At 39.9% G+C, this 17,108-nt stretch overlaps 1 non-coding gene across 1 annotated transcript; it reads right to left on the bottom strand.

The window, feature by feature from the left end:
- Positions 1-1,150: 1,150 nt before the first annotated feature.
- On the bottom strand, positions 1,151-1,225 carry Trnas-cga. Its single transcript has one exon. It is a non-coding gene; the product is annotated as a tRNA-Ser (tRNA).
- Positions 1,226-17,108: the final 15,883 nt, after the last annotated feature.

Here is a 17,108-nt window from a genome sequence, read left to right as displayed (position 1 = left end):
CCCAAGTAACATCGTGTGGTTATTTACAGGGGTGAAAGGTGACAACGGTCTTTCGTAGTTTGTGAACAGTTAGTTAGTTAGTTGGTTGCGTGTTCCATTGATCAATCTTACGGTACGGTAGCCGTTATGATGTGGAACGTGTCAAGTGCACAAGAAATGCACATATGAAACTACATTTTTTAATATATGTTACAATACAGAGACAAAGATTAATATTTCTATTATTTACCCCATTCCCTTAAATGGCACAAAATGCATATACTATATTTATAGATTTATTTATTCCTATGCAAGAATTCATCTATGGTATAGAAAGAGTTGTCAAGGAGATATGATTTCAATTTATTTTTGAAGCTATTACTGCTCTCTGTCAGACACCTTATTTCATCTGGTAATTTGTCGAAAGTTTTTATACCAGCATATTTTATCCCTTTCTGTGCCAAAATAGGTTGAGCAAAGGGTAGTGTAAGTCTTTCTTTTTTCTGGTATCATAATCATGAATGTCACTGTTGTTTTTAAACTAGTCCATGTTGTTGAGAACAAATTTCATTAGTGAGTAGATGTATTGTGAGGCTGTTGTAAAAATTCCCAATCTTTTAAAAAGATGCCTACAAGATGTGCGACTACGAACCCCACATATTATTCAAACCACTTTCTTTTGAGCAGTGAATACTTTTTGTCTAAACGTTGAGTTACCCCAAGATATTATTCTTCTGTTGATGTGTTATATTTATCAAGGAACCGTACTTTTTCCAGCAGAAAATTGGATGTACTGTGTTTTTTCAAAATTTAGACCAAGCTCATTTGCAGAAAACCAATCAATGACTTTTACAAAGACCTTATTTGTATCATTTTCAATTGGATTTCCTTTTACTGGATTAATAATGATGCTTGTATCATCAGCAAACAGTGTCAGTTCAGCTTCCTGTTTCAGATAGGAAGGGAGGTCGTTCACATATATCAAGAACAGAAGAGGACCCATGATTTAACGCTGTGGAACACCTAATGTGATTTCACCCCAGTTAGATGAAGTGGCAAACTTATTTAAATCACTTGACCCATAGAAGGAAACTTTTTGCTTCCTGAATGAGATTTTCACTCCACAGCGGAGGGTGCACTGATATGAAATTTCCTGGCAGATTAAAACTGTGTGCCGGACCGAGACTCGAACTCGGGACCTTTGCCTTTCGAAGGCAAGTGCTCTACCAACTGAGCTACCCAAGCACGACTCACGCCCCGTCCTCACAGCTTTACTTCTGCCAGTATCTCGTCTCTTACCTTCCAAACTTTACAGAAGCTCTCCTGCTAACCTTGCAGAACTAGCACTCCTGAAAGAAAGGATACTGCGGAGACATGGCTTAACCGCAGCCTGTTCTGTACGTATGACTTAAACCACTCATACCCTATTCCATTTATACCATAGAATTGTGATTTCTGTAACATAATGTCATGGTTCACACAATCAAATGCTTTGGACAAGTCACAGAAAATCCCTTTTGGTGACATTTTACTATTTAAAGATTCTATTATGTGAACAGTGAAACTGTATATTGAGTGTCTCAGTGGAACAGCATTTTTTAGATTTTTGAAATTTTTTGAACAACGTGTTCAGAAAAAGCACTTCTGTTCTGATATCACTCCAAGATCGAGTTCCAGAAGTCAATAAATGTAGTAAATTACAGGGCGGGGCAGAGTAAAAAGCTTTTTTGAAAAAGTTGTAAAAAATTCAATAAACTCTTCCAGTTCTATTTTTATTGCTTTAAATTACACAAAAAGGCTTCTTGGAAAATTAAGTAAACGTAACTAAGTTGTAGAAATAACTCTAATAACACGACGTCCTTTAAAACGTAGTCATTCGTCTAATCGAGTATTGGAGTATTTCGTCACGCAAAACGAGTGTGATGCGAACCAGATTCTGCCGTTTCCGTTCTTTCCTTGCTTCAACTGTTCGTGGTGGGTTATCCTGAAGTACTTTACTCTTCAAGGAAAGCCGCAATAGAAAGTCAGTAGTTTTTAACTCAGGTGAATTGAGAGACCGTGCAATATCCTCATTCGAGAGGTCACATGATTTGGAAATGGCTCATTAATAACATTCATGATTGCTCGTGGGGATGGGAGGTTGTTCTGCCTTGTCGAAAAAAATGTCACCTTGTTCATTTTGTACTGAGGAAATTCTGGGCTATTTTTTTTTCCATTACATCTGCGTATCTCTCTTAAGTGACTTTCGCAGCACTGCCTATATCATCTACGAGAAAGTAGGACCCTATGATCCATTATGAACACATAATGCACCAGGTAGGAGAGGTTGTTGAAGCTGTTGTCCAAGATTCACGACATTCCAAAGCGTAAAATTCTGCTTGTTGATGTAATCGCACAAACGGAAGTGGGCTCTTCGTCTTTATTAGTTTCAACACTTTTCACGGAGCCGTATTTGACTCTCGTAATGTGTTTCTTTAAGAACCTTAACAGTTTTGATTTTGTAAGGATGGTTAGGTAGATCCTTGTCTAAAATGCGTTCTGCTGGAAATATTTCATACTATTACATGCTACATGTTTCATGAGTACTCACTGTATTTGGTTTACCATCGTCTTTATCATCGTTGACGAAGTCTCAGAGTTCTTAGACCACTTTTTAATCGCGCAGCCAGAAGGCACTGGTCGATCATGGTCAACCTGGAAATGGATGCGAAAAGCACGATTTGCCTGCCTGTAAGAACTACCGTCTTGATAAGACGCTCTGACAGCATACGCGTAATGCTGAGGTGTTCGCCTCTCCATTGCTACTGAATGCTAGTGTGTCAAAAAAATGGCCGACTGCATCCCCACCATCTCCCATCAGCTACGCACGATTCCGCTGCTTTTCAAAATCACTGTTTATTCTGGCCCACGGTGGTGTAAACAACACTGCAGAAAATGAAGCGTTCCAAATTCAAACAGTACACATAATACATCTATAAGATAAAGTGAGTTAGTGAATGGGATAGCTGATATTGTTCGTAACAAGTCAATTGGCAGTTCTTCTAAAACCTGCATTTAAATTTGGTGACGAAGAATCCAGTGCTCATAAAATTGAGGCTTCCAAGACCAGTTGTCTTAGTTGATGCTGAATCTCCCAGGCTGTATGTCAGTGATTCACGATACTCCTTCGTGCATGACATCATCAGAGGTGTTCTTGTTTCCGCAGAGATGCCCACTGACGTGTCGGTAATTAGAGAGCCACATAAATACTGCGAGAAAGGGGCGTAGTAAATGATTACACATGATCGACAGAGGTAATCCTTGTAAGAAACAGAACTTAACTACCGAACGGTGGTCTGTCAAAAATAAAATGTATCTATTGATTCTGCATAGCTACTGCCACTCTGTCATTAAGTTACATGCCATCTCCTTTTCTGTTTAAACTATCCAATTTATACCTTACGATGGCTTCTCTATACAGCCATGGACAACGACAGTTCGTTATTGTAGACAAAATTTTGTATTCGTAAAATTTCATGATTTCCTGACGGAATAGCGTGCTCTGGAACAGATTATTTTTCTAATTTCCCTAACGGGCAACTATTTTTATGTTTCTATAGACGTATATTCACGCTTCTCTTTGACAAATGCTTTTTTATTCCAGTCTTTGATCACAACATCAATTCCTTTGAGGATGACCGGTTTCAGTCAATAATGACCATCTTCAGATCTGTTCTACACCATGTTCTAATGTGATAATATAGTTCCAATATACGCCATACCGCATGCACACGGCGGAAGGCTTAAAAGATTTTCCTTGTTGGTCTAAAAATCGGTCTGATGTTCGCCTCTATAAAATCTTCGTAATCTGCACAGTTACTTTTTTAATGAAAGGGAGGGAAACTGTATTATTCCAGTGTAGTGTCTTATCCTTATCCTTAGGTGTACTGTGATTTGGTCGTAGAACTCTATTTACTTGTTTTCTGGAGAATCCATTTTCCCCGAAAGCCGGCTTCAGATATTTTAATTCGGCGTGCTTACGTTTTATGACCTAAAATGAGAACGTAGGCTTAAACAAGAAATTATATTGTACCATTTTGCCCCAATGTTTTACAGTTTAACTGAGATAAACTAAAATAAATCCATCATTATGTCACTCATTCAGATGAATGTTATATAACGACATGCAAAAATAACTGTTTTATGTTTTCATAAAGCAAATTGTAAAGACTGCTTTGCCAATGTTAACGCTGCATTTCTGTTTTGTAAACTGTTTTTGGACTGATATAGAGAAAGCTGCTTAAAGCACATTTGGTTTACGTATGCAGTGCATAATTCTGGTAGTGAAAGTTGGTATCATTGATAGTTACGGCAGAATGTTGTAGTACCATCGAGGGTGAGCGCTCAGAAAGACGAAAGTCACTCAGTAAAATTGCACGTAAAATAGATTTACAATTATCTTGAGTGTTCAGTAAGTGGCTAAATCGGAATTTCAAGTAATTGTTTTGGTCAAAAACAAATGGGCATAATTTGGTAAAATAATAATGCGGTCAAGCAAGCAATCAATGCAAACATAGTCCATGGAAGAACTAATTAAAGATTGCTTACAATTCAGGAGATACAGCGGTACATGCGGCATATTAATTCATGAAACGACGAAGGGGTTACAAAGCAGGCTAGTTTCTTTGTTGGTGTTGTTTAAATGCAAAAGTGATAAATACTTATACTGAGGATAAGAGTTTGTTAGTTTATCTGCCAAACAGTAACTGATGTTCTTTTGACTTACCACAACGTTAATTGGTGCTAATTTAAATATAATCAACCAAGGAAAGCCGTTGTGGGATAACGAAATGGAAAAAACAGAGATAGTGGAAAGTGTTTCGTTAGATATTGAGACTCATTCATTAGTAGTGCTAAGTAGTTGTGTACTGCAGAACTTAGCAGTACCTAATGTACATGTGTGAAGTCTCCAGTCGACTTCCAGTTAACAGTCCACTAACGCTTACTGTACAGATTGTTACTCAGTTGTCTTTCTACATTAAATATAAAATGTGAGCATCTTAGTATGTATCATAACAGATTGTGGAGAAGGGTTAAAGTCGTATTTATGTTGTCAGGTTTAGTGACTGTGTTGGAAGTTTGCTAACCGGCAGGAGGATGAATTACTTATGACAGAAGCCAGTACAAAACAGGGATACACATTTGTTCATGATATTACAATATTTATTGATCTAAATGGTGCATCCCTTTTCTCCTGTCAACAATGTTTACCATTAAGATACAGTTTCTATTTGAGCCTTAACTGGGCAGTGTACACCTTAGTAATGCTACCAAACCGCACAATTTCAACAAGATATTGCGCTACATACGGGCAGTCACTACAACTTGTACTTTTGTTCCTAAATTGGCGTTAAATTTAGCCAATAATAACGTTTTCTTGCATTTTAAGTGAATTCCGGACACAAATCCAAATTTACTAAAAGTTTGACTTTTAGGGAGCCGCTTAATGACAGTTTTTTATTTATTTCTCTTCAGCTGCTACTATTATCAGCCATGAATATCTTTATAAAAATGAGGGGAGACATTACGGATCAGATGGATTTATATTTTCCATGATTCCTCTAAGTCACTAAGCCGACACGGTGCCTTAGAAGAGGACACTACTAATTTCCTTCCTCGTCCTTTCTCAATCACAACTTCCACTCCGTCACACACGAGATTGTCGCCCAAGTTCCTTTCGTTGAACGTATGTGCACAAGAAGCATTTAGTAATTAAAAAAATAATTTTACTAGTCATGTGGCTTTGCTGCAAGAAATTTAGTTTGTGAATGATTGTAATCCCCATCATTCGTTGCAAGCCTATGTGGTGGAGTGTTAAATACCGGTATAGGATTTCTACAATATCTGCAGATACTTGAATCTAGCTGTCGTTATTGGTCACTGTGTTCCGTATGTTGGTTTTGGAAGATCTTTCTTCAACACTCCAAAACAACCTTTAAGAAAAAAAAACATTATCGTTGATATGATGTTTCTGTTATTGTCAGTCCTACGTACTGCACGGTTTCATCGTTCTCCGATGTTCTTGAGAGTGACGGATCTCTTCTTGAAAGTCTGAAATACGCCACTTATCGCCTAATAAGGTGGATGGAATTCCAAAGGATCAGGTTTTTATCATATTCTACATAATTGTGGCCCTTAACTGGAAAAATAATCATCGTTTGCTTCATTGTCTTCTCTCCGTTACAATGTTTGGGAGACAGCTTACTCCATTAATTTTGAGTGTTGGTGTTATATATACTACATATGCTTGTTTATCTACCCGTAGCGATGCTTAGTTTTCGGGCTTTTTAATCCGTCTAGGAAGAAGGCAAAGTATGTTAATAAAATAGTTTCTCCGTACTTAATAATTTCAAATATCTACAGGCATTTAGAAGCGTTATCTTTCCTACCTCCTCCTCTCACAATGAGATTCTCCATTTTTTTCTTCTGTGTGTTTCCACTTTAGTCACATAAACACATTACGTCGACCCACACAAACGTCACAGTTCTTGTCTTCAGTAATGTGGAAAGTCGTGCCACCATTTGCATGTGTGTTGTCATATGAAACGAGCGGAGTAAATTCTTGTAGAAACGGCGATTGTATATTAAAGTAACATATTCTACAGGAAAAATATGGAAACTGTTGTTTCACTGTGGCTACTCAGAACTGAAAGGCAGAAAATAGCCACAGAAAAACATATTATAATATTGCAGACAGCGGAATCTGTCAGTCCGGTGATAGGCGTATAACAAGCATCGAAACCGTAGCATAAGATTTTTACATTTCTCCAGGGTGAGCGCACAAGATCCTACGTAACATAAAAGTTCGGGCCAGTTTATCTGTGCTGCAAATGAACCAGATAAACGAAGATTTTTCAGAAGCCTTTTTGATGGAGGAATAACATTACAGAACATAAATAAAGAATCAGACTCATATCAGTGAGCATTCATCCCGTAAGAAGGTAATGTTGAATGTCTCATTTAGCTGGAGTCAGCCAACACTGAATGAAAATAAGAAGAAAATGAGTGAAATTGTACCAATCTAAACAAAAGATGAATCATCAAAATCTAGGAACGCAATCCAGAATCCAGAAACCCAGACCAGAAACGTAAGCATGAATTCCCATGTACACAGCGGTTACATCTCGGAAGAGTGCCTACAGTATAATCATTGTGAGGATGTAGTGGTAACTAGGAACACTGAAATAAATATTCTGGGTCATGGTAATAGTAATTTAAATGAACGGGTCCAAGTTATGGAACGAGAAATATCTCCAAAACATCGCAGAAGCGCGTACCACACACTGTGAGCTAACCGCTTTATTCGACCACCGGGGCACCATTTCAAAAGAGGCAAAAGCGTGACCTGCCAGTCCACACAAAACGCTTCCAGTCGCTGCTGCCCAATTGAAGTGTTTTTTGTCCTATTCAGCAGGTGCAGGTTTATATGCCGCTATGAACAATGAATGGCCTTTCGCGAGTTATCTAACTTCAAATATCCATTGCGTACAGTTCCTCCACATTCACTGACAGCAGCGATTGAATACCTCCGTCAAAGAAGGTTGTATCACATTTTTGGCAATATAGATTTTTCACTGGAATAAATTGGTACGTCACATGAAACCCGCTACCATAGCAACGGACATCTTTTTCCTGTTTACAAGTTAAACTATTTGTACAGTAGTTGTAAAGTCAACCACCCTGGACGAATGGTGTGTCAGCGAAAAAGGCGAATGTGGCTGATGTACGTTTAACTCCAAAAGATATTGTTCACAAAACTGAAAGGAAAATAGATAGATCAAACTGAAAGTGGAATGTCAAGAAAAGAATGACGAACAGTGGGAAATCTTGTAGTTCCGCAGCTAGTGAAGACGTGCCTCAAAAAAGTACTTCACATATGGTACCTGCAAAAACGATGTGTATCGTTATAACATAAAAATTGTACACTAGAATAATTTGTTTCGCCTACCTTTGGTCTGGGCAGAACAATAGGACAATGATACTATTGTAGGACTCCTTTTTTTGACAGCATATTTTGCAGCAAAGGAGCATTAGTTTATTGTTATGAGCCATAGATATCTGCCCTGGAACTTCTGCATTAATCGGTGAAAAGGAAGAGTAACGAGTATCAAGATTACCTCTGAATAGAAGTACATATTATCGAAAACTTGTATATCTTTCATTATAAAGCAAACGAGTTAGAATGACTTTTATCTAGAAGGACTTATGAAATGTGGCCCAAAACTCGAAAATTATTAGTTACATGCAAATGATCTAAATGCAGTATACCTGCGTCTTAGCCATTATCTCATTCACCCTAGGGTACGTCATTCTCTGCTAGAAACAAATAAAAACAACCTGACGTTCAAATCCCTAAACCTGTTACGAGGTTTCCTACATCTACATTACTGCTCTCTAATTCACACTAAAGTGTCTGGCAGAGAGGTCATAGAACCACTTTCACACTGTTCCTCTACCGTTCAGCTCTCTACCAACGCGCGTGAAAAACGAACACTTAACTCTTTCCGTACAAGCGCTGATTTCTCTAATTTTTATTACAATGATCGCTTCACCCTACGTAGAAGGGTGCCAACAAAATAATTTCGCACTCGGAGGAGAACGTTGCAGATTGAAATTTCGTGCAAAGATCTCGCCGCAATGTAAGGCGTCATTGTTTTAATGACTGCCTCCCCAACTCGCGTATCGTATCCATGAGACTCACTCCTCTATTTCGCGATAATACAGAACGAGTTGCCCTTCTTTGAATTTTTTTTTCCATTTACTCCGTCAATACCGAATCCCTCTGTTGAGCAATGAGCTTCTTCCTCTACCGGCAGACAAAGTAGGGACTCACTGGACTGTTGTTCAGTACAGGGAATTTTATGTGAACTTACTTTGTCAGTGAACAGTTCAATTTATTTTTGCTGTGTTTAATGTTCTCTTTGTTATTGTTTCTTGCCCTGTATAGAACTAGTTTTTTTTTAGTTTTATCCGATTCGTTCAGGCTTAGTGAGGTTTCGATAACGTCGTCTTCCAGACATTCTTGACTAACATCAACTCACCACGCCAGTCTCAAAGGTGATCAGTACAGCGTATACTTAAAGCAAACCCGCTTTGCGTCGCCGCATTGGCGCTGTTACCGCGACTCATATGTGACTGGAGGGCAGTTTGAATGGACATCATCTATCAGATGTGAGAACGCGCCTACCTACTTTCGTTTATGTCTCACAACGTCTTCTTTGTGTTGTGATATTTTTTCCGACAGTGTGAATAGCACCAAAGGAAAACAATAATTGATTTTACTACCTGGCAAATCATGAAATTACGAAACACAACCTTTGTTCAGGGAGGTCTTCAACTCTTCTCGGGTCTGAAACCAATTATCACTGACAAGGTGCAACCCTATTTTCCGGTCCCTGTCGGTTAAAAAAATTTTCCCACTACTATTATGACGTCTTCGAGCGAGCAATTAAGTCGGGAAGCTGCAAACAGCACTGTGAAATACTTGCCCTGATCATACTTACACGTTACTTACATGGATATGTATGGATATCCGCAGCAATCTTGAGAATAAGTGGTGGTCCGACGTTCAAGAAAATAGAAATATGTATCATGTTCTCATGCCCCTTTCACTTTGTCAACTTTCTGAATTTTCAGTCCCGCAATGAAGTTGTTTCGGAGCAAGGTTGTCGCTTTCTTCAGTTGCACGGAGCCAACCTGCGGGGCGCACTCTCTGCATGCGTGCCGGCCCAGCGGCGCCGGATAAGCGAGCTGCAGCCAGCGCACGCGTGTTACTCACAGTTATCGCGCTAATAATGGCTTAGCGGATGTCGCCCCTAATTAGCTTCCGCGTCTTACAGCCGAGATTAAGGTTCACCCGTTCCTCGGTTATGGAGCTAAGCCGTCCCGAGTTCAAAGACCTGAATTTATGATCACGAGCGCTGCAACTTGATAACTGAGAATTACCCCGGCGGCGTACAGAGAGGACGATACCGTCGTACCGGCGTAACGACGTACCTTAGCTGCGGCAACAACGTTCAACGGTCTTAATCAGGGAACATCTTTTTGATCGTTGCAAACGTTTATAAGGACATTATTAGAACCTCTGCGTGCCTGGATACGTAATCATAGCTTATCCAACCTCAAGCAGTGGTAGAAATTTGTAGTCTCCTTTGTGTTCTTGCTGAAGAAAGCATGAACTACAATTATTTCGTTCATTCTGGTGAGTTCGCAGCAATGACGAATTAGTTCATTTTAAAACTCCCTTAACGTGACAAACCATTACGCCCCTAATATACCCACATCGACGCACACCGGAGTGTAATGAATCTTCATTGATTCCACAGTGTTGTGGAGATCTCAGGATCTTATAACGTTCCCTACATCGTTAATTTCATTACCGCAATGTTATCTGCTTCATTTCCACAGGCCCATCATCGCGAGCTTTTCTGTTTTCTGTGGCTCTAGCAGAGAGGTCCCTTTGTTCATCTGCCATCCACTCACCGAACTAATAAACAATCGGACAGACTGAGGCTACAATTTTTTGAAATATATATAGTATACTAATACACGAAAGTATAAAGAGGAAAAATTGTTAGCAAAAGTCTCGAAAAGTTCTTGATCAAATTATTTCAGTTTTTTTATGATATTCCAATAAACATTTGGACAGAGATAGGGCAAATACTTAGTTGTATATAGTGTATAAATATATGTATAAAATATGTAATAGTGAAAAGTCATTGTCAAAAATCTCAGAAAGTAAATGGCCAACTTACTTCAAATGTTTACACGACTGTCAAATGACTGTGCATACAGACATAGGCTATATATTTTTTTAAACAACAGTGTACAGTTTCCTTTAAAACTGATCGCGAGGATTAAAATTCTGTGCACTGCTGTGCTGAAAAAATGTTCGGCTTCGTTTTCTTTCTCACACTTTTAACTGCGATAAAGGTACATTTATGCCTTCAGACAAATTAATAATCACATATATACATTCAGTTTATTTATATTTAATGAAAGCAAATACTGGATACGGAACTATGTGCTGTTTTGATTTCTTCCTCGCAGTTGGTTGTAACAGGAAACACGGAAGTTTTATTTGTGGCTTGTGAGTGGGGAGGAGGAATCGGATATAGTGAAGGGGGATGAAGGAGATCAGGATCCAATTCCCTTACGAATATTTAGCAATTCTGAAACATTGCCGGGTTCGCTAATAAAGTATATTTGCAACTACTTTCATTGATTTGAAAAATCAACAAGTTACATGCATGTTTTCATTCTGGAAACATCTCCAAGGTTGTGGCAAAGCCAGGTCTCCGCAGTATCCTTTCTTCCAGGAGTGCTAGTTCTGCAAGTTTCGCTGAGAACTTCTGTGAAAGCAGGAAGGTAGGATGCGAGGTACTGGCGGAAGTAAAGTAGTGGGGGCTGGTCTTGTGTTGTGCTTGCGTAGCTCAGATGGTAGCCGGCCCGGTAGCTCAACGTGTTCGGTCAAAGGGCCAACTGCCCTCTGCAATAAAAAAAATTGAGTAAAGGAATCAACGATCAACTGGAACGGACGTCATGCGACGTCCGTCCAGACCAAACGAAACGAACAGTAACGAACAAAATTTAAACAAAAAAAAAAAAGAAAGGTGGTAGAGGACTTGCCCGCGAAAGGCAAAGGTCCCAAGTTCGAGACTCGGTCGGGCACACAGTTTTAATCTGCCAGGAACGTTCAAGTTACAAAAAAACGATTTTCAGTAAATGAAGGAATATTTTCAGATAGTATTCCAATATTAAGAGGGCGATAGTGATCTATCATGCCGAAGAAAATGACCTACACTCCGAGATGATAATTGTTGTTGTGGTCTTCAGTCCTGAGACTGGTGAGATGCAGCTCTCCATGCTACTCTATCCTGTGCAAGCTTCTTCATCTCCCAGTACCTACTGCAGCCTACATCCTTCTGAATCTGCTTAATGTATTCATTTCTTGGCCTCCCTCTACGATTTCTACCCGCCACGCTGCCCTCCAATACTAAATTGGTGATCCCTTGTTGCCTCAGAACATGTCCTACCAACCTATACCTTCTTCTAGTCAAGTTGTGCCACAAACTCCTCTTCTGCCCAATCCTATTCAGTACCTCCTCATTAGTGATGTGATCTACCCATCTAATCTTCAGCATTCTTCTGTAGCACCACATTTCGAAAGCTTCTATTCTTTTCTTGTCCTAACTATTTATCGCCCACATTTCACTTCCATACATGGCTACACTCCATACAAATAATTTCAGAAACGACCTCCTGACACAAATCTGTACTCGATATTAACAAATTCCTCTTCTTCAGAAACGATTTCCACGCCATTGCCAGCCTACATTTTATATCCTCTCTTCTTCAACCATCATCATTTATTTTGCTTCCCAAATAGCAAAACTCCTTTACTACTTTGTCTCATTTCCTAATCTAATTCCCTCAGCCTCACCAGACTTAATTCGACTACATTCCATTATACTCGTTTTGTTTTTGTTGATGTTCATCTTATATCCTCCTTTCAAGGCACTGTCAATTCCCTTCTACTGCTCTTCCAAGTCCTTTGCTGTCTCTGGCAGAATTACAATGTCATCGGCGAACCTCAAAGTTTTTATTTCCTCTCCATGGATTTTAATGCCTACTCCGAATTTTTCTTTTGTTTCCTTTACCGCTTGCTCAATATACAGATTGAATAACATCGGGGAGAGGCTACAACCCTGTCTCACTCCCTTCCCAACCACTGCTTCCCTTTCCTGTCCCTCGACTCTTATTACTGCCATCTGGTTTCTGTACAAATTGTAAATAGCCTTTCGCTCCCTGTATTTTACCCCTGCCACCTTTAGAATATGAAAGAGAATATTCCAGTCAACATTGTCAAAAGCTTTCTCTAAGTCTGCAAATGCTAGAAATGTAGGTTTGCCTTTTCTTAATCGGTCTTCTAAGATGAGTGGTAAGGTCAGTATTGCCTCACGTGTTCCAACATTTCTACGGAATTCAAACTGATCTTCCCCGAGGTCGGCTTCTACCAGTTCTTCCATTCGTCTTTAAAGAATTCGTGTTAGTATTTTGCAACTGTGACTTATTAAACTGATAGTTCGGTAATTTTCACATCTGTCAACACCTGCTTTCATTGGGATTGGAATTATTATATTCTTCTTGAAGTCTGAAGGTATTTCGCCTGTCTCATACATGTTGCTCACCAGGTAGTAGAGTTTTGTCAGGACTGGCTCTCCCAAGGCCGTCAGTAGTTCTAATGGAATGTTGTCTACTCCCGGGCCCTTGTTTCGACTCAGGTCTTTCAGTGCTCTGTCAAACTCTTCACGCAGTATCGTATCTCCCATTTCATCTTCTTCTACATCCTCTTCCATTTCCATAATATTGTCCTCAAGTACATCTCTCTTGTATAGATCCTCTATATACTCCTTCCACCTTTCTGCTTTCCCTTCTTTGCTTAGAACTGGGTTTCCATCTGAGCTCTTGATATTCATGCAAGTGGTTCTCTTTTCTCCAAAGGTCTCTCTAATTTTGCTTGTAGGAAGTATCTATCTTACCCCTAGTGAGATAAGCCTCTACATCCTTACATTTGTCCTCCAGCCATCCCTGCTTAGCCATTTTGCACTTGCTGTCGATCTCATTTTTGAGACGCAGTATTCCTTTTTGCCTGCTTAATTTATTGCATTTTTATATTTTCTCCTTTCATCAATTAAATTCAATATTTATTCTGTTGCCCAAGGATTTCTACTAGCCCTCGTCTTTTTATCTACTTGATCCTCTGCTGCCTCCACTACTTCATCCCTCAAAGCTATCCATTCTTCTTCTACTGTATTTGTTTCCCCAATTCCTGTCAATTTTTCCTTATACTCTCCCTGAAACTCTGCACAACCTCTGGTTTAGTCAGTTCATTCAGGTCTCATCTCCTTAAATTCCCACCTTTTTGCTCTTTATTCAGTTTTAATCTGCGGTTCATAACCAACAGATTGTGGTCTGAGTTCACATCTGCCCCTGGAAATGTCTTACAATTTAAAACCTGGTTCCCAAATCTCTGCCTTACCATTATATAATCTATCTGATACCTTCTAGTATCTCCAGGATTCTTCCATGTATACAACCTTCTTTTATGATTCTTGAACCAAGTGTTAGCTATGATTAAGTTATGCTCTGTGCAAAATTCTACCAGGCAGCTTCCTCTTTCATTTCTTAGCCCCAATCCATATTCACCTACTACGTTTCTTTCTCTTCCTTTTCCTACTATCGAATTCCAGTCACCCATGATTATTAAATTTTCGTCTCCCTTCACTATCTGAATAATTTCTTTTATCTTATCATACATCTCTTCAATTTCTTCTTCATCTACATAGCTAGTTGGCATATATACATGTACTACTGTAGTAGGCGTGGGTTCGTGTCTATCTTGGCCGCAATAATGCGTTTACTATGCTGTTTGTAGTAGCTTATCCGCATTCCTATTTTTTTATTCATTATTAAACCTATTCCTGCATTACCCCTATTTGATTTTGTATTTATAACCCTGTATTCACCTGACCAAAAGTCTTGTTCCTCCTGCCACCGAACTTCACTAATTCCCACAATATCTAACTTTAACCTATCCATTTCCCTTTTTAAATTTTCTAACCTACCTGCCCGATTAAGGGATCCGACATTCCACGCTCTGATCCGTAGAACGCCAGATGATAATACAAGTACTAAAAACAGGTTCTGATGAAGAGAACTGACAGTGCATATTGTTTGTCCTACTAATTTTTACCACAACTTACAAGAATGGCGCATAGAGCACCAGAGGCACACCCGCCTTCTACGGCTCAACATATCTACAGTGTCTGACATTCTACTGGGTAGTTATACAGTTCATGAAACAAACATCTTCAAAAAATTGGTACACATAAATGATCAATACTGATATGGTATGTGAAAGACAAGCCTCAGAGTTTCTCTCTCTCTCTCTCTCTCTCTCTCTCTCTCTCTCTCTCTCTCTCGCAACGTTCAGAAAATTTGTTTGAGTCCATTCTTCGTCACACGGTACACAGCTAATCGGTTGTTCAGTTCTGCTCGTATCCAACCAGCATATCAGAAGTGAAGGTAAGAACAGCTGCTGCAATGCGGTATCACAAGTCCTCACGGTTCTGTGGTACAGATGGAACATGCACGCCGCTATGACTGAACCATGGAGGTTTGCTAGTAAAATAAACAGTCATCTATGTACGGATATTAGCAGTAAGCCTTGCAACATGGAATGAGACAGAAAGCGCCGGTCACCTTCGTCGGATCGGTATGTGGTCACACGCATTTAGAAACCGCTAATATGGTGCTCCCCGACTGCGATTTCGATGCAAAAGGCGTCGCAGTCAAATACCATGTGTAAGCCAACAGGCCCAAACGCTTTATATGGGGGTTATCAATCAATGAGCAGGCAGAGTTCCAGCCAGCAGCAAAGTTCGACATCGGCCTACTTCGAAACCAGTGCCTCGGATGAATACCAGCCGACAGCAGATACTATTTGAGTGAGAAGACGTATACTCGATTACGCTTGTACACTAAAGAAGACTTGTAAAACTTGTCTGGACGTACCTCTGGACTGTGGCCAGAGATTTCCTTTGTCCATTTGCTATGTTTACCTACATCAAGTTGTTACTACACTGTGAAGTGTCTCTGAATCTAATGTTTCGATTACAGCAACAGTATCTGGCTCCTTTCATGATTCATGCTACGAATACCGTTTTTAGCCGTTACTATGTTTACCCTATTCCTAACAGAGATACAGGGCTGTGTGGCCATTTGGTCTCGTAACTGGCTGGAGCGTCTAGTAATAGCTTGAGGTTACAAGTCTCATCTGTATTTTACACTTACAGTAAGTGTGTCTTAGGACTCGAATGATAAACCATCGTCTGGGCTTTGCGGCACGTTCATGGAAACACACGAAGAAGCATTAATAGCAGACTAAAAACCAACTGAGAGTCTCATTTCCTTATTGCCAGTATATCGGCCTGATAACCGAGTCATTTTGTACTGTCTCCAACTACAGAGATCTGAAAAAACCTCAGCTTCACTCTAATCACCGTCTAGCTCCCGCACATAGCCTCTCGGGCTCCTGAAATGAATGATCCACGTCACCCCCCGGCCGGATTTTGAGACCCAATATATGCTGAGGCCCACGTCGGACTACGACAACGCTATCCGTGAAGCAACCCCAGAAGAAAAAATACCGAGGTGCCGAGTGCAATGACCGTAGTGGTCTCTCGAGTAGCACGAGTACACCGATCGCATCAACCATCCTCCTCAAATTTCTTGTACCGCTCCACTAGGCTATTGTAAATCGGTGGTGTCTTGTGAAACTTGTCACGGAAAAGATCTTTGCACTCTCACCACCGATTGCAAATACTATGATGCAAAAAGGGTTTTCTTCTTGGTGCAAAAAAAAGGAAAGTGTAAAAGTTTGTCTTTCAAGTACTGCATCATTTGTTATGTTTAGCCCTTTACCTACACCGATTTTTAATCGTTTCATGGAGTCTACAGTTACTCTATGTTTTCACTGGACATTGTGTATAGTTCATGAAACAGCCAAGACACTGGCCGCAGCCTCATATTATAGGAATTCAATGTCCATGGGTGATATGGAGATAAACTTAGTAGACAGCCTTTTTAACCAATACGAGAGTTTCCAGATCGACAAATTATGGAAACCACTCATTTCCCGTTGCGCTCTCTAAGGTATTATTGTCCTGAGTCTTCGCGTCGCTCCTGGCATTCCAACGATTATAATAAATAACCAAGTAATTTTTGACCATTGTAGATTTGCTTCCTCGGCATTTGCTGTGTTTTATTCTTAGACGCATAAAGTTTAACCTATACTGATGTTCTTGTGGCGACTCTCTTATGTTTGCCGGCCGTGGTGGCCGAGGGGTTCTCAGCGCTTCAGTCTGGAACCGCGCGACCGCTACGTTCGCAGGTTGGAATCCTGGCTCGGGCATGGTTTTGTGTGATGTCCTTAGGTTTAAGTAGTTCTAAGTTCTGGGGGACTGATGACCTCTGATGTTTAGGCCCATAGTGCTCAGAGCCATTTGAACCATTTTCTCTTATGTTTG

The sequence above is a fragment of the Schistocerca piceifrons genome, chromosome 4 (assembly GCF_021461385.2).
Source record: "Schistocerca piceifrons isolate TAMUIC-IGC-003096 chromosome 4, iqSchPice1.1, whole genome shotgun sequence".
Taxonomy (NCBI): domain Eukaryota; kingdom Metazoa; phylum Arthropoda; class Insecta; order Orthoptera; family Acrididae; genus Schistocerca; species Schistocerca piceifrons.
The sequence above is the reverse complement of the archived record's forward strand: the minus strand, read 5'-3'. Positions and strand labels throughout refer to the sequence as shown.